The 20425-nt window shown below is 53.5% G+C and overlaps 2 long non-coding RNA genes across 6 annotated transcripts; one reads left to right on the top strand and one right to left on the bottom strand.

Moving 5' to 3' along the window:
• Positions 1–1769: 1769 nt before the first annotated feature.
• LOC308225036 lies at positions 1770–15870 on the bottom strand. 5 transcript variants are annotated; one of them, XR_013957655.1, is made up of 5 exons: positions 15663–15870; positions 13678–13771; positions 13438–13569; positions 3196–3314; positions 1770–2312 (listed from the first exon to the last, which is right to left on the bottom strand). It is a non-coding gene; the product is annotated as an uncharacterized lncRNA (long non-coding RNA). The 5 variants fall into 5 exon arrangements; XR_013957656.1 differs by lacking the exons at positions 1770–2312; positions 3196–3314 and adding an exon at positions 3332–5083; XR_013957657.1 differs by lacking the exons at positions 1770–2312; positions 3196–3314 and adding an exon at positions 5092–5354.
• Positions 15871–15900: 30 nt separating this feature from the next.
• LOC308225038 lies at positions 15901–18920 on the top strand. Its single transcript, XR_013957660.1, has 3 exons — positions 15901–16738; positions 17181–17431; positions 18518–18920. It is a non-coding gene; the product is annotated as an uncharacterized lncRNA (long non-coding RNA).
• The last annotated feature ends 1505 nt before the right edge of the window (positions 18921–20425 follow it).

The raw sequence follows: 20425 nt of genomic DNA, 5'->3' as shown, positions 1-20425 counted from the left end.
CGGCGGGGCCCCGCCCCGCTCGCTCCCCATTGGCTGAGGCGGCTGTCAGTCACTGCAAGCCCCGCCCCCGACTTCCGGTCCGCCGTCGCCCCGCCCCGCTCGCTCCCCATTGGCTGAGGCGGCTGTCAGTCACTGCAAGCCCCGCCCCCGACTTCCGGTCCGCCGTGGCCCCGCCCCACTCGCTCCCCATTGGCTGAGGCGGCTGTCAGTCACGCCAAGCCCCGCCCCCGACTTCCGGTCCGCCGGGGCCCCGCCCCGCTCGCTCCCCATTGGCTGACGCGGCTGTCAGTCACTGCAAGCCCCGCCCCCGACTTCCGGTCCGCCGTGGCCCCCCCCCCCGCTCGCTCCCCATTGGCTGAGGCGGCTGTCAGTCACTGCAAGCCCCGCCCCCGGCTTCCGGTCCGCCGTGGCCTCGCCCCACTCGCTCCCCATTGGCTGAGGCGGCTCTCAGTCACTGCAAGCCCCGCCCCCGACTTCCGGTCCGCCGGGGCCCCGCCCCACTCGCTCCCCATTGGCTGAGGCGGCTGTCAGTCACTGCAAGCCCCGCCCCCGACTTCCGGTCCGCCGTGGCCCCGCCCCGCTCGCTCCCCATTGGCTGATTGGGCTGTCAGTCACGCCTAGCCCCGCCCCCGACTTCCGGTCCGCCGGGGCCCCGCCCCGCTCGCTCCCCATTGGCTGAGGCGGCTGTCAGTCACTGCAAGCCCCGCCCCCGACTTCCGGTCCGCCGTGGCCCCGCCCCGCTCGCTCCCCATTGGCTGAGGCGGCTGTCAGTCACGCCTAGCCCCGCCCCCGACTTCCGGTCCGCCGTGGCCCCGCCCCGCTCGCTCCCCATTGGCTGATTGGGCTGTCAGTCACGCCTAGTCCCGCCCCCGACTTCCGGTCCGCCGTGGCCCCGCCCCGCTCGCTCCCCATTGGCTGAGGCGGCTGTCAGTCACGCCAAGCCCCGCCCCCGACTTCCGGTCCGCCGTGGCCCCGCCCCGCTCGCTCCCCATTGGCTGAGGCGGCTGTCAGTCACTGCAAGCCCCGCCCCCGACTTCCGGTCCGCCGGGGCCCCGCCCCGCTCACTCCCCATTGGCTGAGGCGGCTGTCAGTCACTGCAAGCCCCGCCCCCGACTTCCGGTCCGCCGTGGCCCCGCCCCGCTCGCTCCCCATTGGCTGAGGCGGCTGTCAGTCACTGCAAGCCCCGCCCCCGACTTCCGGTCCGCCGGGGCCCCGCCCCGCTCGCTCCCCATTGGCTGATTGGGCTGTCAGTCACTGCAAGCCCCGCCCCCGGCTTCCGGTCCGCCGTGGCCCCGCCCCGCTCGCTCCCCATTGGCTGAGGCGGCTGTCAGTCACTGCAAGCCCCGCCCCCGACTTGGTCGGCGCCGTGGTGGTTGATGGTGATGTCATCCCAGTCCTGGTGACATCACACCACCATAAGTCATAAGGGTTGTCACGGGACCACGGGCGGGTGGCCATGGGCTGTGTACGGGTTGCTCTGGGTGTCTATAGGTCACTATGTGGTGTCTGTGGGTCTCTGTAGGTCACTGTGGCATGTCCACGGTTTGCTGAGAGTTGCTGTGGGGTGTCTCTGGGACCCTATGGGATGTCCGTAGGGAGTCTATGAGCCTGGGGGGTCGCTATAGGGGATCTACTGGGGTCTATGGGATGTCCACGGGTTGCTCTGGGTCGCTACGGGGTAACTGGGGGGGGGGGGGAAGTTACTAAAAGTGACTAAGTCAAATCAGAAGAAAACCGAACAAAAACTGAAAGAAAACTGAAGAAAAAAGTCAATAAAATGTCAATAAAGTGATTAAAAAGGAATAAAAGTTAATAAAAGTGAATAAATCTGAATGAAATGCAAAAAAAAGTAAATAAAAGTGAAAGTGCAGCAAAGAGTCAACTGGTGTTGGGGTACTTATGGGGTGTGGGGGCCCCACGGGGTACTTTGGGGTCCCTACGGGGCTCGCTGTGTCGGGTGAGCCGCCTGTCCCCCGGGGAGTCCCTGCTGCTGGGCACGGATGGCCAGGAATATCGGGAACGCCACCGGGATCAGCACCGGGAGCTGCTGCCTCAGGTGCTGCTGCAGCCCGGCACCCCAGGGTGCTCCTGGCCATCACCCACTGAGAGATTTTCCTGGGCCTCCAGGATGGATCCTGGATGACGGCAGTGACGACAGGAATGCTGGAGTTTCACTGCTGAGCGCCACATACCATGGGGCTGCCGCTGCGGCGCAGGGAGCTGGTGCACGCCTTCGATGCGCAGAGGTTTCGGCAGGGTAAGAGTCAATCTAGCTTCATCCTGATCCCTGGGCTCTTCCTCATCATCTCCACCTGCAGAAGTGCAGAAGTGCAGATATTATCAGCCCTTTCCTTGCTCCCGAGTAATCAAGCATCCATTTGCCTCCTCCCAACTCAGCCTCCGAGTGACCTGGACAAAACGCGTCTCTTACCGAGGCAACCCTTAGAACCCGCAGCGGCCTCTCCTCCGCGTGTCCGGGTTAGAGAGAAACCACGGCAAGGCAGACCGGGCATTTCTGGACATCCCTGGCAAACCCCAGGGCAAAGCCTGACCGCAACAAACAGATGAACTGCTAGGGAAGGGAAGGTAGAGAGGGGCCGCGCTTCAAACCACCGCCGAGCCAGCTCAGATTTAGAAATGCTTTTCCCAGGCCAGCAGAAACCTGACTCTTAACCAAAGGGAGCAACGACACTTCCTTCGTCACACACTTTAAGCACTCAAAGTTACTGAGCACCTATCTCACTCGCTTCAGCTCCTGCAACTCCGTGACTGCTTCTTTCTCGTTTCCCTTCCATCACAAGCTTTCAAGTCCCAGGAAACATCAGCAGAGCCCTTTACGCCTCCCATCAGATTCCCAGCACACTGGTGTGCTGCTTCAGAAGCCTTCCCAGCCAGTAAGAAGGGCCCAAACTAATAATCCTTGTTATTTAGACAGAGCCACCCTTGCCCGGGATCTCTCCCAAACAGACTTCAGCAGGAGCATAAGCAACAACGTCTTCTCCAGATAGATTTGAGTCTCACCTAAACACGGGTATTTTCTACAGAAAGACACGCTTCAGATTCCCCATCTCTACCTGTAGACAAAGCTCACCCCAAATTTCTCAGTCGCTTCTGGGTAATACCCGACGGTAACTTGGCAATAAAGCAATTTTACAGGTTGCGTACGATGTACAAAAGCACACAGACATTACTTACCGCCGGATGATCCGGTTTCTGGTGCGCAGGGAGCAGATGGAAGGCATCCCAGCAGCCTTCCCCGGACTTCCCCTGGTCTTGCTCTGGATGATCGCATGCAGACAAGAGCTGCGACAAGGCTGAGGAAAAACAAACGAGAATTGACAAGGTCAGCCCAGCAAAAGCAGCACTGGAGTGCTCTGAGCCTGTTTGCTAATACAATCCAGCAGCAGCAGAGCTCTGCGAAACATCAGGGAGCGCCAAAAAGATGCACCCGCTTGGGAGAAGGTGCTGGAACCCTGAAAAATGGCTTTAGGCGTTTCTGTTCCCCCCGTTTGCCTTCGGACCCTTTGCTTACTGCCCGTGGAGGACTGGTGTCACCAGCACACTCTTTTGGCTGCAGCACAGATCGGCCGACACCTGCATAGCTGACTCAAACCTGAGGCCAACAAGGACTATTTAGTGCTTACTGGTGGCAGCTGCCTTCCAAAGCAACACAGAGGAGGACCGAATAAAAACAGCAACCTGGAAAACGCAGAGCAGCAGGGGAAAATCGCTGTTCTTCCTGGCTTCCAGGTGGGGAAACTGAGGCACAGACCCCTGAAATGTGTCCGGAGAAGCGCTAAGGGGAGAGGCGGAGGGCTCGAAACAGACCCGGCGCAGGGCTTTACAAGGACACGACCTGAACCTGCCTTCGATCTCCAGACCTCGCTGGGCCACCTCAAACCCCACCTGCGCACCGCCTCTCCGGCGCCCTCTCTCGGGCTTCCCGGAACACGGCGCACGGAGCGCGAGGCTCCGGCCCCCGCTCCCGCAGCCGGGGGGCCGGGACGCAAAGCTGCCGCTGGCCATCCCCTACCCACGGTTGCTCCTCAGACTGGTGGCACCGCTCCGGATGCCTCCACGTGTAGGGGATGCCCAGCACCAGCTTTCCGTAGCGGCTCCTCAACTGTGGGAGCAGGGGCCGGACACTTGCACTCGCTGTGCTGTGACTGAGGATACTCGAGAGCACTCGACGCAAGGGCAATGAAGAAAAACAGAGGGCAGAGCACGGCCGGACCACTGCGGCGGTGGAGCTGCTCCTGAGATCCCCAGCTGGAGAGAATGGGCAACAACCAGCAGGCACGCTGCTCCCTTCACCGAGCCGCTGACACTGAAAACGTGACTCCTGCTGCCACCTCCTTGTCACTGCTCCACTTTGGGTCTCCCAGCAGTAACGATTTCAGCTCACAGCCCAATACAGAACACGAGTGGTAAAAAGCAGCCTCAAAGATCCGCTTTCAGTAAAGAAAACATCCAGACCCCAATAACAAAAACAACAGAACGCACCAAGAAGCGACCTTAAAAAACCTAAACACCTCCTATAAATAAAACACCTCCGAAAAGAAAGCCTTACAGAAACACTTGTTCATGCACACACTGGGAAACCTGGACACGTCCCGGAGCTCTTCACTCAGCTGATTCCATCGCAGCAAACATCAAAACACACCAGCACAAAGCACCACAGGACTCCAAAGCGACAAAAGACAAAACAAACCCCAGCGAACTCACCCAGCTGAAGCCCAAGAGCTGAATGAGCTCCTCCCTGCAGCCCTGTGCCTTTATACCCCAGGCAGCACCCACAGCCCCTCCCTCAAAGCTCTGGGGCGGGGCGGGGGGGGGGGAGGGCAAACCACCACCTGGGATAAAAGAGGTAGGATGAGCAGCGCTTGGCTTTTGGGCTGGTGTCTGTAGCCCAGAGGGGGTCCGAGAGAGAAAAGGGTTCTTGAATAGAGCAAACCCCAGCGGGCTTTCTTCAGGAGCACATCCCCGCTCCAGGATGCCTGAGAGCAGGCACTCGAGAAGCCGTGCGCGGACGGAGCTTTAGGTGGCAAAGCGAGCGCAGGAGCTCTGTGTGTGTAGGTGATGCCTGCGAGAGAAACGCTGTTGAGTTTGTCTGTTCGGGAGGGGGCTCTGCACTACTGGGGCTGGGGCTAAGTTGCTAAGGGTATTTTCACTGGAGATTTTTTCAGGCTTGCTCACTTCTATAACTGTGTATGTGCTTTGAAGGAATTTATAATCGCATTCTTCTCTTTTGCTTTTTATTCTCTTTGTGCACGATCATTTATTTACACTTCATTTTTTTCAGATGACCTTGTTTTTCAGTTTCTTTTACTATTTTTTTTTTAGGCATCGCATACCTAAAAAGATGTAAGAAATGGGAAAGAATGGGTTACAAAAGAAAAAAAAATGGTTTAAAACATATTACGAATGGTCAAAATGGAATAAAAATGACCCAAAATGGCTTAAAACAGGTTAGAAGTAGGCAAAAATCGATTAGAAGTGGTCAAAAGTAGCTTAAAATGGATTAGAAGTGGCCAAAAACGGGTTAGGAATGGTCAAAAATGGGTTAGAAACAGACAAAAATGGCTTACAAAGGGGTTAAAAAACGGAATGATAGGTTAGAAATGGCCAGATACAGTTTAGAAATAGCCAAAAATGGCTTGAGAATTGGTTACGAATGGGCAAAAATAGCTTAAAACGGGTTAGAAATGGATAAAAGTGACTTATAATGGGTTAGAAATAGGTAAAAATGGGTTAGAAAACAGAAAAAAATGGATTGAAATGGGTTAGAAATAGGTAAAAATCGGTTAAAAGTGTCCACAAAGGCCTTAGAAGTAGCCAAAAAAGGCTTCAACTGGGATAGAAATGGGGAATATTGTTTAAAAATAACCAAAATGCCTTAAAATGGGTCGGAAATGGGCAAAACAGGGTTAGAAATGGCCAATAAATGGCTTAAAAATGATAGAAATGTGAAAAATGAGTTAGAAATGGCCAAAAATGGTTTAAAATGGGTTAGAAATGGGCAAAACCGGGTAGAAATGGCAAAAAAAATTGGTTAGAAATGGGGAAAAACGCTTTAGAAAGAGCCAAAACAGGCTTGAAATGGGTTAGAAATGGGCGAAAAAGGTTTAGAAATTGGAAAAAATTGGTCAGAAATGGACAAAACTCGTTTAGGAATGGCCGAAGTGGCTTAGAACGGGTTAGAATTGGGTAAAAAAGGGTTACAAAGGGCCCCTTACAACTGAGAAATGGTCAAAAATGGGTTAGGAAAAGACAAAAATAGCCTAAAACGGGTTAGAAATGGGAAAAATGGGATAGAAATGGCCAAAAATGGCTTAAAACTGGATAGAAATGGGCAAAAATGGGTTTGAAGTGGCTACAGATGCCTTAAAACAAGACAGAAATAGGAAAAAACGGTTTAAAAATAAACAAAAATGGCTTGTAATGGGTTACAAGTGGGCAAAACTGGGTTCGAAATGGCAAAAAAAGTTTAGAAATAGCCAGTAAGAGCTTAGAACAGGTTAGAAGTGGGCAAAAAAGGGTTTGAAATCGCCAAAAAAGGTTTAAAATGGGTTAGAATTGGGCAAAAATTGCTTGGAAATGGCCAAAATCAGTTTAGAAATACCCAAAAAAATCCATTTAAAATGGGTTAGAAATGGGAAAAAACGTGTTAAAAAAAAAAAAAAAAAAAGCCAAAATGGCTTAAAATGGGTAAGAAATGGCCAACAAATGGGTTAGAAATAGCTTAAAACTGGATAGAAAAGGGCAAAAAATGGTTAGAAGTGGCAAAAAATGGCATAAAATGGATTCAAAGTGGGCAAAATTGGGTTAGAAATGGCCACGAATGGTTTAGAAATGGGAAAAAAGAGGTTTGAAATGGGATAGAAATGGCAAAAATCGGTTAGAAATCGTCAAAAATGGCTTAAAACTGGTAAGAAAAGGGAAAAATGGGATAGAAATGGCCATAAAGGCCTCCTTACTTCTTTCCCTCCCTCCTTTCTTTCCTTTTTCCCCTTTCCTTTCCCGCCCGTTCCCTTTTTTCCCTGGCGCCCCCCATTCCTTTTTTCCCGACCCCTTTCCCCTTTTTTTTTCCCGACCCCCTTCCCTTTTTTTTCCCGAACACCTGCCCCCTTTTCCCGTGCCCCCTTCCCTTTTTTTTTCCCGTCCCCCCTTCCCTTTTTTTTTCCCGTCCCCACTTCCCTTTTTTTTTCCCGTCCCCCCTTCCCTTTTTTTTTTCCCGTCCCCCCTTCCCTTTTTTTTTCCCGGCCCCCTTCCCCTTTTTTTTTCCCGACCCCCTTCCCTTTTTTTCCCCTGAACACCTGCCCCCTTTTCCCGTCCCCCCTTCCCCCCTTTTCCCGTCCCCCCTTCCCCCCTTTTCCCGTCCCCCCTTCCCCCCTTTTCCTGTCCCCCCTTCCCCCCTTTTCCTGTCCCCCCTTCCCCCCTTTTCCCGTCCCCCCTTCCCCCTTTTTCCCAGCCCCCCTTCCCTTTTCTTTTTCCCGGCCCCCTTTCCCTTTTTTCCAACCCCCTCCCCTTTTCTTCCGACCCCCTCCCCTTTTCTTCCGACCCCCTCCCCTTTTCTTCCGACCCCCTCCCCTTTTCTTCCGACCCCCTCCCCTTTTCTTCCGACCCCCTCCCCTTTTCTCCCCACCCCCCTCCCCTTATTTCCCGATCCCCCTTCCCCTTTTCTTTTCCGACCCCCTTCCCCTTTTTTTCCCGACCCCCTTTTCCTTTTTTCCCCACCCCCCCGTGTCCTTTTTTCCCCGACCCCCCCTTCCCTTTTTTTCCGACCCCCCTCCCCTTTATTTCCCCACCCCGCCGTTCCCTTTTTTCCTCACCCCTCCCTTCCCCTTTTCTTTCCCGACCCCTTCCCCTTTTCTTTCCCGACCCCTTCCCCTTTTCTTTCCCGACCCCTTCCCCTTTTCTTTCCCGACCCCTTCCCCTTTTCTTTCCCGACCCCCTCCAGTTTTTTTTCCCGACCCCCTCCAGTTTTTTTTCCCGACCCCCTCCAGTTTTTTTTCCTGACCCCCTTCAGTTTTTTTCCCGACCCCCTTGCCTTTATTCCCAACCCCCTTCCCTTTTCCCCCGACCCCCATTCCCTTTATTCCCAACCCCCTTCCCTTTTTCCCCCATCCCCCTTCCCTTTTCCCCTGACCCCCCTTCCCTTTTCCCCTGACCCCCCTTCCCTTTTTCCCCCGACCCCCCTTCCCTTTTTCCCCCGACCCCCCTTCCCTTTTTTCCCCGACCCCCCTTCCCTTTTTTTTCCCCGGCCCCCCTTCCCTTTTTTTTCCCGGCCCCCCTTCCCTTTTTTTTCCCGGCCCCCCTTCCCTTTTTTTTCCCCGGCCCCCCTTCCCTTTTTTTTCCCCGGCCCCCCTTCCCTTTTTTTTCCCCGGCCCCCCTTCCCTTTTTTTTCCCCGGCCCCCCTTCCCTTTTTTTTCCCCGGCCCCCCTTCCCTTTTTTTTTCCCGACCCCCTTCCCTTTTTTTCCCGAATCCCCTCCCCTTCTTTCCAGACCCCCTTCCCCTTTTCTGTCGTCCCCACTTCCGCTTTTTTCCCGACCCCCTCCCCTTTTTTTCCCGACCCCCTCCCCTTTTTTTCCCGACCCCCTCCCCTTATTTCCCGATTCCCCCTCCCCTTTTTTTCCGACCCCCTCCCCTTTTTTTCCGACCCCCTCCCCTTTTTTTCCGACCCCCTCCCCTTTTTTTCCGACCCACCTCCCCTTTTTTCCCGACCCCCTCCCCTTTTCTCCCCACCCCCCTCCCCTTATTTCCCGATTCCCCCTTCCCTTTTCTTTCCCGACCCCCTTCCCTTTTCTTTCCCGACCCCCTCCCCTCCCCTTTTTTTCCGACCCCCTCCCCTTTTTTTCCGACCCCCTCCCCTTTTTTTCCGACCCCCTCCCCTTTTTTTCCGACCCCCTCCCCTTTTTTTCCGACCCACCTCCCCTTTTTTTCTGACCCCCTTCCCCTTCTTTCCCGACCCCCTTCCCCTTCTTTCCCGACCCCCTTCCCCTTTTCTTTCCCGACCCCCTTCCCCTTTTCTTTCCCGACCCCCTTCCCCTTTTCTTTCCCGACCCCCTTCCCCTTTTCTTTCCCGACCCCCTTCCCCTTTTCTTTCCCGACCCCCTTCCCCTTTTCTTTCCCGTCCCCCCTTCCCCCCTTTTCCCGTCCCCCCTTCCCCCCTTTTCCTGTCCCCCCTTCCCCCCTTTTCCTGTCCCCCCTTCCCCCCTTTTCCCGTCCCCCCTTCCCCCTTTTTCCCAGCCCCCCTTCCCTTTTTTTTTTCCCGGCCCCCTTTCCCTTTTTTCCAACCCCCTCCCCTTTTCTTCCGACCCCCTCCCCTTTTCTTCCGACCCCCTCCCCTTTTCTTCCGACCCCCTCCCCTTTTCTTCCGACCCCCTCCCCTTTTCTCCCCACCCCCCTCCCCTTATTTCCCGATCCCCCTTCCCCTTTTCTTTTCCGACCCCCTTCCCCTTTTTTTCCCGACCCCCTTTTCCTTTTTTCCCCACCCCCCCGTGTCCTTTTTTCCCCGACCCCCCCTTCCCTTTTTTTCCGACCCCCCTCCCCTTTATTTCCCCACCCCGCCGTTCCCTTTTTTCCTCACCCCTCCCTTCCCCTTTTCTTTCCCGACCCCTTCCCCTTTTCTTTCCCGACCCCTTCCCCTTTTCTTTCCCGACCCCCTCCAGTTTTTTTTCCCGACCCCCTCCAGTTTTTTTTCCCGACCCCCTCCAGTTTTTTTTCCTGACCCCCTTCAGTTTTTTTCCCGACCCCCTTGCCTTTATTCCCAACCCCCTTCCCTTTTCCCCCGACCCCCATTCCCTTTATTCCCAACCCCCTTCCCTTTTTCCCCCATCCCCCTTCCCTTTTCCCCTGACCCCCCTTCCCTTTTCCCCTGACCCCCCTTCCCTTTTTCCCCCGACCCCCCTTCCCTTTTTCCCCCGACCCCCCTTCCCTTTTTTCCCCGACCCCCCTTCCCTTTTTTTTCCCCGGCCCCCCTTCCCTTTTTTTTCCCGGCCCCCCTTCCCTTTTTTTTCCCCGGCCCCCCTTCCCTTTTTTTTCCCCGGCCCCCCTTCCCTTTTTTTTCCCCGGCCCCCCTTCCCTTTTTTTTCCCCGGCCCCCCTTCCCTTTTTTTTCCCCGGCCCCCCTTCCCTTTTTTTTCCCCGGCCCCCCTTCCCTTTTTTTTTCCCGACCCCCTTCCCTTTTTTTCCCGAATCCCCTCCCCTTCTTTCCAGACCCCCTTCCCCTTTTCTGTCGTCCCCACTTCCGCTTTTTTCCCGACCCCCTCCCCTTTTTTTCCCGACCCCCTCCCCTTTTTTTCCCGACCCCCTCCCCTTTTTTTCCCGACCCCCTCCCCTTTTTTTCCCGACCCCCTCCCCTTATTTCCCGATTCCCCCTCCCCTTTTTTTCCGACCCCCTCCCCTTTTTTTCCGACCCCCTCCCCTTTTTTTCCGACCCCCTCCCCTTTTTTTCCGACCCACCTCCCCTTTTTTCCCGACCCCCTCCCCTTTTCTCCCCACCCCCCTCCCCTTATTTCCCGATTCCCCCTTCCCTTTTCTTTCCCGACCCCCTCCCCTCCCCTTTTTTTCCGACCCCCTCCCCTTTTTTTCCGACCCCCTCCCCTTTTTTTCCGACCCACCTCCCCTTTTTTTCTGACCCCCTTCCCCTTCTTTCCCGACCCCCTTCCCCTTCTTTCCCGACCCCCTTCCCCTTCTTTCCCGACCCCCTTCCCCTTTTCTTTCCCGACCCCCTTCCCCTTTTCTTTCCCGACCCCCTTCCCCTTTTCTTTCCCGACCCCCTTCCCCTTTTCTTTCCCGACCCCCTTCCCCTTTTCTTTCCCGACCCCCCTCCCCTTTTTTTCCGACCCCTCTCCCCTTTTTTTCCGACCCCCTTCCCTTTTATTTCCCGACCCCCTTCCCTTTTATTTCCCGACCCCCTTCCCTTTTATTTCCCGACCCCCTTCCCCTTTCATTTCCCGACCCCCTTCCCCTTTTATTTCCCGACCCTCTTCCCCTTTTTTTTCCAGACCCCCTTCCCTTTTTTTTCCCGACTCCCTTCCCTTTTTTTTTCCAGACCCCCTTCCCTTTTTTTTTCCAGACCCCCTTCCCCTTTTTTTTCCAGACCCCCTTCCCCTTTTTTTTCCCGACCCGCTTCAGTTTTTTTTCCCGACCCCCCTTCCCTGTTTTCCCTACCCCCCTTCCCTGTTTTCCCAACCCCTTTCCCTGTTTTCCCTACCCCCTTCCACTTTTTTCCCTACCCCCCTCCACTTTTTTCCCTACCCCCCTCCACTTTTTTCCCTACCCCCCTCCACTTTTTTCCCTACCCCCCTCCACTTTTTTCCCTACCCCCCTCCACTTTTTTCCCTACCCCCCTCCACTTTTTTCCCTACCCCCCTCCACTTTTTTCCCGACCCCCCTCCCCCCATCCTGTTGGGATGCAACATCAGGATAAGACACATCCTCAGTGTTATTGGGATAACTGTTGCTCTTTCTCTCTGGAGAGATCACAGAGTCATAGAATAGTTTGGGTTGGAAAGGACCTTCAAAGCTCCTCTAGCCCACCATCCCAGCCAGCAGATCAAGTCACGACACAAACAAGGTGTTGCTCAGTGTAGGTGTTAAGAGCCACCACTGCTGCTGAAGTTTGAGCCAAAGGAAATGGGACCTTCTCCAGTACTTGCAATCATCGTAGGTACAGGCGTACCTGCTAAAAAGGGGCAACCCTCTCCAAAAGGCCTGGTATTAACGTGAATTTTGTCCTTCTGTCCCCAGTGACTTGACTCCAGCTTTGACTATGGTCTTAGATCACTGTATCGCAGCTTCAAGAGAGAGAGCCATGTTGGATGGAGAATAGATTCTAAGGCCGCAGTCTCCACCATGCACTTATTTGTACATAACATGCAACTAAACAAAGGAAACTGAGCACCCATACAGCAATACACAAATCCACTTCAGGTACTGCTATATAGATGGTCACTTAAAACCAAGAAAAAACCCATGTACTACAATGCCAAACCTAATACATCTGTGCTGCTCACAACAAACCACACACTGGTAGTTTCCTGATTGTCCCAGGAGATGACAGTCCTGTTTGGAAACATCCTGAAGGCCTAAGCACCCTTTGATTTGCCTATCCCACAGTGCCCTTAGTCATCATCCTTGTAGTAGGCATGGGTAAACCCCTTCCCAAATCTTCGCTCCCGAAGCCAAGCCATCAATCAATCAATCAATATAATTTCAAAGCTTGCAGCTATTACCAGGACACAGCTATTGCTGTGCATGGAGGAAAGACACTGGCCTGAGACTATTGCCCCATTCCTGCCCTTTAACACTCCTATCAGCTTGTGCCAACACCCTGGCGGTTTGTGAGACTAAAATCATTGTGGGTATAAATAAAGCCATTACTGCATGGAAAAACAGAGCCCCGCAAAGCATTCTAGACCCCAGAAGAGAACTTTTTCCTTGTGCCTATCAGGTATAAATCTGTCAAGATCTGATCTTCCTCCCTGGATCCCGGACCACGCACCAATGTCAATGGCTGGCTTTCCAACTGCAAATCTCCTTTGTAATACCTGCGCTTGCTGACTACGCACCGGGTATCCTCCAGCCCCACAGGGAAGTGACAACAGAGCAGCTCAAAACAGTTAAGCCACAAATGGAAATCCTGGGGCACTAGAAGGAAGTGCCCCATACAGTCAGCACGGGAAATATTACAGAGTTGTTGAAATGCATGCGATAGCTGTATCTCCTTTGGCTCCACGGTCCCTGACTCTGAGTGTCTTCCGACTTGTAAATACCTAAAATATTCTTCCAGGGAATGCAAATCCATATTCTGCTCCTTTAAACCTACAGACAACTAACTGTCTTGGTGACACCTTACAAACGGCTCCCTAAAAGTGTCCTGTCACCTTCTAGTGTCTGCAGGCCACACACCGAAACCACTGTCTAGGCACCAGCCAAACAACATATGAGAACCACTCCCATCACAGAAAACACTCCTCATTCCAACAGCAGATCTAACTGCTTTGTGTCAACGCCTTGGCACAGGACCCAGCACGAGGGAAGCTCCGCAGAAAAACGGATGAAACCCTTTGGGTCGTTCAGTTGATCATTTACATCCCAGTTTGCTTTGACGCGTTATTTAATGCTCTGACATTAATGGTCTTTCACTGCAAGCAGAGCGCACGTGACCAACTTCATCACAGCACACGCTGCTCGCTCATCCTTCTGTCTTCTAAAGTCTCTTTTCAAAGAGAGCAAAAGAAACCAGACACAAATTGTGCCTGAACTTAAAAATCATCCATTGCTTAAGGAGGTGCGTGAGTGTTGTCACCCTTGTAGCTGTCAGCAAATACACTGCTATTAACTATCCTTGGAGACCAAGGGGCTTAGGGTCCCTGTTAGCCCATTCTTCGTTACGGTGTCCTGTCAATGCTCGTGACAGGCATCACTTACGTGTGCAGGCAAGAGGTGTTCAGCAAGGAAGACGTCTTCTGCTTTCAGAAATAGTGCACAGGGCCTTCAGAAACGCTCTTTCCTGTAGGATCCCCTTCTGGGCTTCTGCATCTCACCGGTTACAACGAATGCCTGTTCCAAACAGATCATCATGAAAACGTTCGCTACTTTGAAGAGAGATGAAGGTTGAGCCATATCAACCTGTTCTCCTACTGTTAACCCAGAAAGCAAACTACTTACTTCTTCTGCAACCCCTGTCATTGTTCATGGTTTCCGCCTGTTGACATGGGGCACCTTGTCCAATTCCCAGGGAGCTCCAATGAAGTTGTCTCCTCTGAAATACAAAACAGCAACGCGTTTGTGACTGTGGCCTCCTCGATAGGCCTCGTAGAATGGCAAATAAAAACTGCTGTTGAGATACCATTTGCTACTGGTTTATAGCCACAGCATTTCAGAGCAATTTCTTCTTCCCCAAGCGCAGGCTTTTCCAATCCAGGAAGGATCACAGACAAGGCACTCTATCAAATAAACTAAACAGCTTCCATGGTTTCAGCCCAGCCAGCAGCTAAGCACCACACAGCCGCCCGTTTACTCCCTGGCGATGCCCAAACCGCTGCAAACGTGCTAGAACATTTGTAGTGGCATTCCTACACGTAGCCAAGCTTGCTGCATACAGAGCTGTATGGAGTGAGCGTTTGTCTCTTGCAGGAAGCAAACTGAGGCCTCCCACTGCTCGTGTTCTACATTAAAAACATTAAGTGTTTCTTTTTCTCATTGTAAAATAGAAATTTCCTGACTTCACAACCCCAGTCATCACAAAGGAATGGTTTTTGTGGTTTGCACTGACTGCTAGGAAAAAAAAAGGGAAGCATTTTTAGCAAGTGGTAATAAAGCTATTTCACAGTATTACAGCTATGAATTCATTCAGTAAATGGAACAGCATCTTTGCCACAACAAACCACGGAACCTGGCCCACAACAAACCAGCAGCCATCACACAGCACTGCAATAGCAAACCATGAGGACAGTGACGCTCCGATCCACACATCTTTCTGATTTCCCTGCACACTAGCCTCGCTCACAACAGGAGGGAGCAGCAGCCACAGTCCATCAGAGCTCCAACAAGCAGGGCTGGACCACTGCATTCTCCTAACGTTTCCGCAAGATAAAATCTCTCTGTATTACAGTATTAAGTAAAACAGTTCAGAAATGAGTCGGTGATTAAACTGAAGCTGACTGAAGTTTCTCAATCTATTTTCACCTTCCACTTGTGCTGCTGGAATCACACAAACTGGCTCTAATGTTAGAGAACTGAGAGCACAGTGTCCCAGAACACTTCCTCTCTCAGTTGTGAGCAGTCTTTGGGAAGCGAAACCCAAACACGCATTACTGCGAGACTAGCCAGCTATAACATCACATCTATAGAAAAGCAAGACCAGTACAAGTGAATGCGGACTAAGCACACCGTGATTAGATAGCTCAGGTTGCTACATCTGGTGCCAAGTAGCAGCACAGCTGGATTCTTACTACATTTCGCTGCCATTTAAGCCCTTCTCACTTAACTCTGTTTAAACCTAGGCACCAGTTCTCCCAACTACAGCATTTAACCGATGTCATCACTTACTTTCCTTGCCCAAATTTAAGCAATAAGGAAAAAATAGCCTGCCCGCAGCCCTGCCGCACCGGGCGCTGTGAAGCTTCCCGCGCCGGGCGGCCAGGGGGCAGGACATGTCCTTCTGCGCCCGCCCAAGGGACGGCCGGGCTCGCTCGCCTCCCCGATAACCCCGGACCCCCGGTAGGCTCGGATCTCACCGGCTGCCGCCGCTGCCGGGACCCGGACCCTGCCCGCCGCCATGCTGCTCCCGGGAGCTGCGCTTGAGACACCGAAACGGCGCGCGGAGGGAGCGGAGCCGGCGCGCGAACACCGGGCTGCGGCCACGACCACACCGCGCGCCCGCCCGCACCTGAACGTGGAGCGGCGGGTCCCTCTGTGCCTCTATGGCAATACCCCCCGCCAATACGTACCCACAGAGTTTCTATGGGGTCTCCATGGGTCGCAGCCCCCTCCCAATGTAGCCCTATAGGTCCCTATGTGTCTCTGCGTCCATACCCCCGCCCAAGGTGTCCCTATGGACTTTATATGGCGTCTCTATGGGTCGCAGCCCCCCCCCCCCAAAGTCTCTCAACGGGTCCCTATGTGTTTCTCTTCCCCACCAGCGTCCGTACCTCGAAGGCCAGGGTGGTGGTTCCGTGCAGGAGATGGATGCCGGGCCCGGGAAGCAGCCGCGGCAGCTCCCGGAAGAGGGGGGCGGCCGGGCTCCGGGGCGCTGCGAGTCCCAGGTGGAGGAAACGCGAAGGGAGCGGAGCCTCCGCCGGCGCCACGCTCCCCGGCGCCATCTTGGAATAAAAATGGCGGCGGCGCAGGCGCGGAGCAGCCGTTACAACTGCAATGTGGCAGCCATGATGGGTGAGGGCATGACTCGGCAGGAGGCAGGGGCTGGGCTCAATATGGAGGAATAGCGGGTACACAATGGCGCCAATGGCACCTCACCAATATGGCCGCCCCCAGGAGCCGTACTCAAGACGGCGCCTATTCAGTGGCGTCAACGGCACCCCACCGGTTTGGCCGGCCCCAGTCCCCCACTCCCAACATGGCGGCGTAGAGCTGCACTCAAGATGGCGCGAGCCATGGCCACCGAGACACCTCCCGCCGCCTCCCCTCACGTCTCCTTCAGCCGCACCTCCCTCTTCGCCTCCCCCATGGCCGCCCTACGGCGGCAGGTGGTGCGAGGCTAGAAGCGCCAGACCTGCGGGCGGGCGGCAGGGAGGGAGGAGGAAGAACCCAAAATGGCACCGCCTTCTCTCCGCCCCCCCTTCCCCCTGCTTTATGCAGTGAAAGTGATGCAATTCCCTCTTTTCCATTGCTCCGTGAGGTAAAAGTGCTGGAATTCCCTTTTTCCCAGTGCTTTCTAAGGCAAAAGTGAGGGAATACCGGCTTGTGCCGGAAGGGAGCCGAGCGCAGCCGAAGCCTCCCGAAGCGGGCGGAGGGTCAGCGTCGTCCAATCCCTGGCCGCCTCTCCCTTAGCTACAGCGCGCAGCTGTGGGGACGTTTTCCCGCCTAGAGACTGGCAGCCAATCAGCGCTGTCCCTCGGTGTGAGGGAGCGATGGCGGCAGCCGGGAAGGGAAGAGGAGAAGACGGCAGCGGCGGCTGAAACGCGGCTTTATCTTCTGTATATGGGCGGTTATGAAGCTTAGCGGGGTTTAGGTCGGCGCGGGAACGTCCCGGAGCTGCTGGGCGAAGGTTTGTTTCGGCTTTGGTGGTCGGGAAGATGGCGGTGATGAGGGAGCAAAGCGGTTTAAATGGGAGGGATGATGGGGAAGGGGGGGAAAATGGCTGTTAAGGGGGAGAGAGAGTGGGGAAGGAGGGGGATAATGGCGGTTAAATGGGATAGAAGATGAGAAAGGGGGGAATAGTGGGATATGGGATAGATGGTGAGGAAGGGGAGAATAGTGGGATACGGGATAGAAGAAGGGGGGGGAATGGTGGTGGGGGGTAAGACAAAATGGTGGTGGTGAGGAAAAGCAGACGGCGGACGGGGGAACAAGGTGGTGGATGGGGTGGGCCAGCACACAGTGGGTGAGGACATGTTCTCCATTCCCATATCCCAAATTCCATCCCTCTAATACGGAATGTCGGGTGGTGGACACCAGATGGTAATTTTGGACGCTCTCTGTACATGCAGGACCAGGCTGCTGTTGTGGGCTCCATCGTGTGGCCCCAGCTCCTGCCTCAGCGTCAGGGTCACCCGGTGCTGCTGCACCTCTGCGGATGGAGATGATGAGGGGGATGATGAGGAAGAGCCCAGGGATCAGGATGAAGATAGAGTAACTCTTACCTTGCCAAAACCTCTGCGCATCGAAGGTGTGCACCAGCTCCCTGTGCCGTCGTATGTGGTATGTGGAGTTAGAAATAGCCAAAAAAGGATTTAAACAGGTAAGAAATGGGGGAAAATGGAATAGAAATGGCCAAAAATGGTTTAGAAATAGCCAAAAAAGACTTACAAAGGGTTAAAAATGGGTTAGAAATGGGCAAGAATGGGTTAAACCAAGTTATGAAAATTGAAAAATGGGTAAGAAATGGGTAAGAACTGGACAAAAATGGCTTGGAAATGGCCAAAATTGCTTAAAAAGATTTCGAATTGGGCAAAAAAGGCTTAGATGTAGCCCAAACCAGTTTAGAAATAGCTAAGAAGAGGTTAAAACAGGCTATAAATAGCCATAACCTGTTCAGAAATAGCCAAAAAAGACTTACAATGGGTTAGAAATAAGCAAAAATGGGTCAGAAATAGCCAAATAAGATTTAAAACAGGTAAGAAATGGGCAAAGACAGAATAGAAATGGCCAGAAATGGTTTAGAAATAGCCAAGAGACTGAAAATGGGTTACAAATAGGAAAAATGGGTTAGAAATAGGGAAAAATTGGTTAAAACAACCTAGGAAAGGGCAAAAAATGGGTTAGAAATTGGTAAGAACTGGACAAAAATGGTTGGGAAATGGCCAACATATCTTAAAAAAGAGTTCTCAGCCGCTTTCCCCCATCCCCACCCACTGCAATGCTGCATTTTCGACAGAGAATTGTAATAAATGTTTAATCTGCTGATCAAGTAAAGTTTGTGTATTATATGGCTATAGGTTTTGTAATGTTGATATTGAGTGAATGAATTTAAGTTTTGTGTAAGTGTCAAACTGATACAGGGGGCTTGATATAAGAAATGCTAGTGCCTGGGAAATATAAAGTACTTTTTGCTTAACTTAAGTTGTAGAAGGAAAACTATGTTATAAGTCTGTGGAATTTAGGGGCCCCACTAAACATGAGTTAATTGTTTCACACTAGCCTTCTAAAGTATAACATTTCACACCATCCTTCTAATTATCAGTTAGTTCAGAGACAGAGCCTCCCAAACATCTGCTAGCTTGGGATACTCCTTGCCTGCCCATCCTGCAATAGGTTTTGCAGGAAGGTCACCCTGTTCTTAATCTTTGCTAGTTAACAGAAGAATTACAGATATGGTTGGTTTCAGCTAATTGTGTGACTACTGGGGTGTCCAACTGTGCCAAAGGTGAGACGTTTAAGAAGAGGAAGACTCGTTTACTTCATCTTGAAGACCCCTACTCACAAGAGGAAGACTCACCTACTTCATCCTGAGACCCTCGGCCATGACCGCGGGGGGGGGGGGGGGGACGGGGCACTGCGCATGCGCAAAGGACCCTTTAGCTCATTATAATACGAAGCGGGGATAGGTCATGAATATGTATAGGCGTGTAACTTTAGAGGATAAATGTAGCGGGAAACGACACTGAGGGGTGTGTCTTTGGTGGAGCCGAGACTCCCCTGCGCACCCAGCGCTGCTTGCTTATTTCCTCTTACCCTTAAACAATCTGAATAAAATATTTGGAATCAGTCGTGGCTAAGACTGAGTTTTTATAATAGAGAGCAGCACCACGTTTTTGCACGCCTGTGGGGAAACTTCCTAGAATGATGTAAGTAGCCTGACAAATACGCGTGTCTGTACGTAATGACTATGTATGCTTAGTGACTATATAAGGACGGCTTGTTTAGGAATTCGGAGACCCACGTTAGGAGGAGCTGTCCCCCGTGCCTGCCGGCGCCGCAATAAAGTATACGTGCTTGTCAACTGGAAACCTTTGCTGGCCAGTTTGTTCCTGGGGTTTTCTCTGAGTCACCAGAGACCCCCGGATCTCCCCTAATTCCCCCATAGACCCCCACAGACCCCATTATGGGTCTCCAGACCCCCATATCCCCCTGTAAACACCCGATATCCCCACCGTAGACCTCATAGAATCCCATTTCGGGACTCCAGACATCCATATCCCCACATAGACACCCTATCTGCCCCCATATCCCCTCATAGAATGCCATGTAGGCACACCGCTCCCCCATATCCCCCCATATTTCCCCCTAGAGCCCTGTGTCATGGACTCCAGGCCCCCATATTCCCCCATACACCCCCATAAAGGGTCCCCACACAACTGCATGTAGGGACTTCAGACCCCCAAATGCCCCCATATTCCCCCATAGAGCCCCCTAATGGTGCTCCAGACCCCCAAATACCCCCATATCCTCCTGTATTCCCTCACAGACCCCCATAATGGTACTCCAGACCCCCAAATCCCCCCATATGCCCCCCATATCATCCCGTATTCCCCCACGGAACCCCATGAACGGTCTCCAGACCACTGTAGGCCCCCATGTAGAGACTCCAGACCCCCAAATGCCCCCTAATCCCACCCATAGACCCCCATGTAGGGACTCCAGACCCCCATATGTCCCCTAATCCCACCCATAGACCCCCATGTAGGGACTCCAGACCCCCATATGCCCCCTGATCTCCTCATAGACCGCGATGTAGGGACTCCAGAGCCCCATATTCTCCCTCATCCTCCCCATAGACCCCCGCAATGGGACTTCAGGCCCCCAAATCCCCCCACAGAATCCCACGTAGGGCAATGGGGGTGGGCCTTAGAGGGCACCGGGGCTAAAAGGGAGTTAATAGAGGGTAATGGGGGGCAATGGTGGGGGAATGGGGGGTGACGGGGGTTAACAGGGGGGAATGGCGGGGTAATGGGAGGCATCGGCTCCTCTCGGACTCCGTCAGAGCCCCTCGGGGCAGCTCCGCCCCCTTCGGGAGGCTTGGGCTGCACTCGGCTCCCTTCGGTCGGCTCCGTACCCTTTGTTCGGCTTCGGCTCCGCTCGGCTCCCTTCGGGCAAAAGCCGGTGTTCCCACCCTTTTGCCTTAGAAAGTACTGGGAAAGAGGGAATTCCATCACGTTTACCTCACGGAGCAATGGAAAAGAGGGAATTGGATCACTTTTACCGCATAAAGCAGTGGGAACTGGGGGGGGGGACACACACGACACGAGGGCGGCGCCATCTTGGGCTCTTCTTCCTCCCGCCCCGCAGGTCTGGC

This window comes from Psittacula echo (genome assembly GCF_963264785.1).
Source record: "Psittacula echo genome assembly, chromosome: 9".
NCBI classification, from domain to species: Eukaryota; Metazoa; Chordata; class Aves; order Psittaciformes; family Psittacidae; genus Psittacula; species Psittacula echo.
Note: the sequence above shows the minus strand (reverse complement) of the source record. Positions and strands in the feature narration are given on the sequence as shown.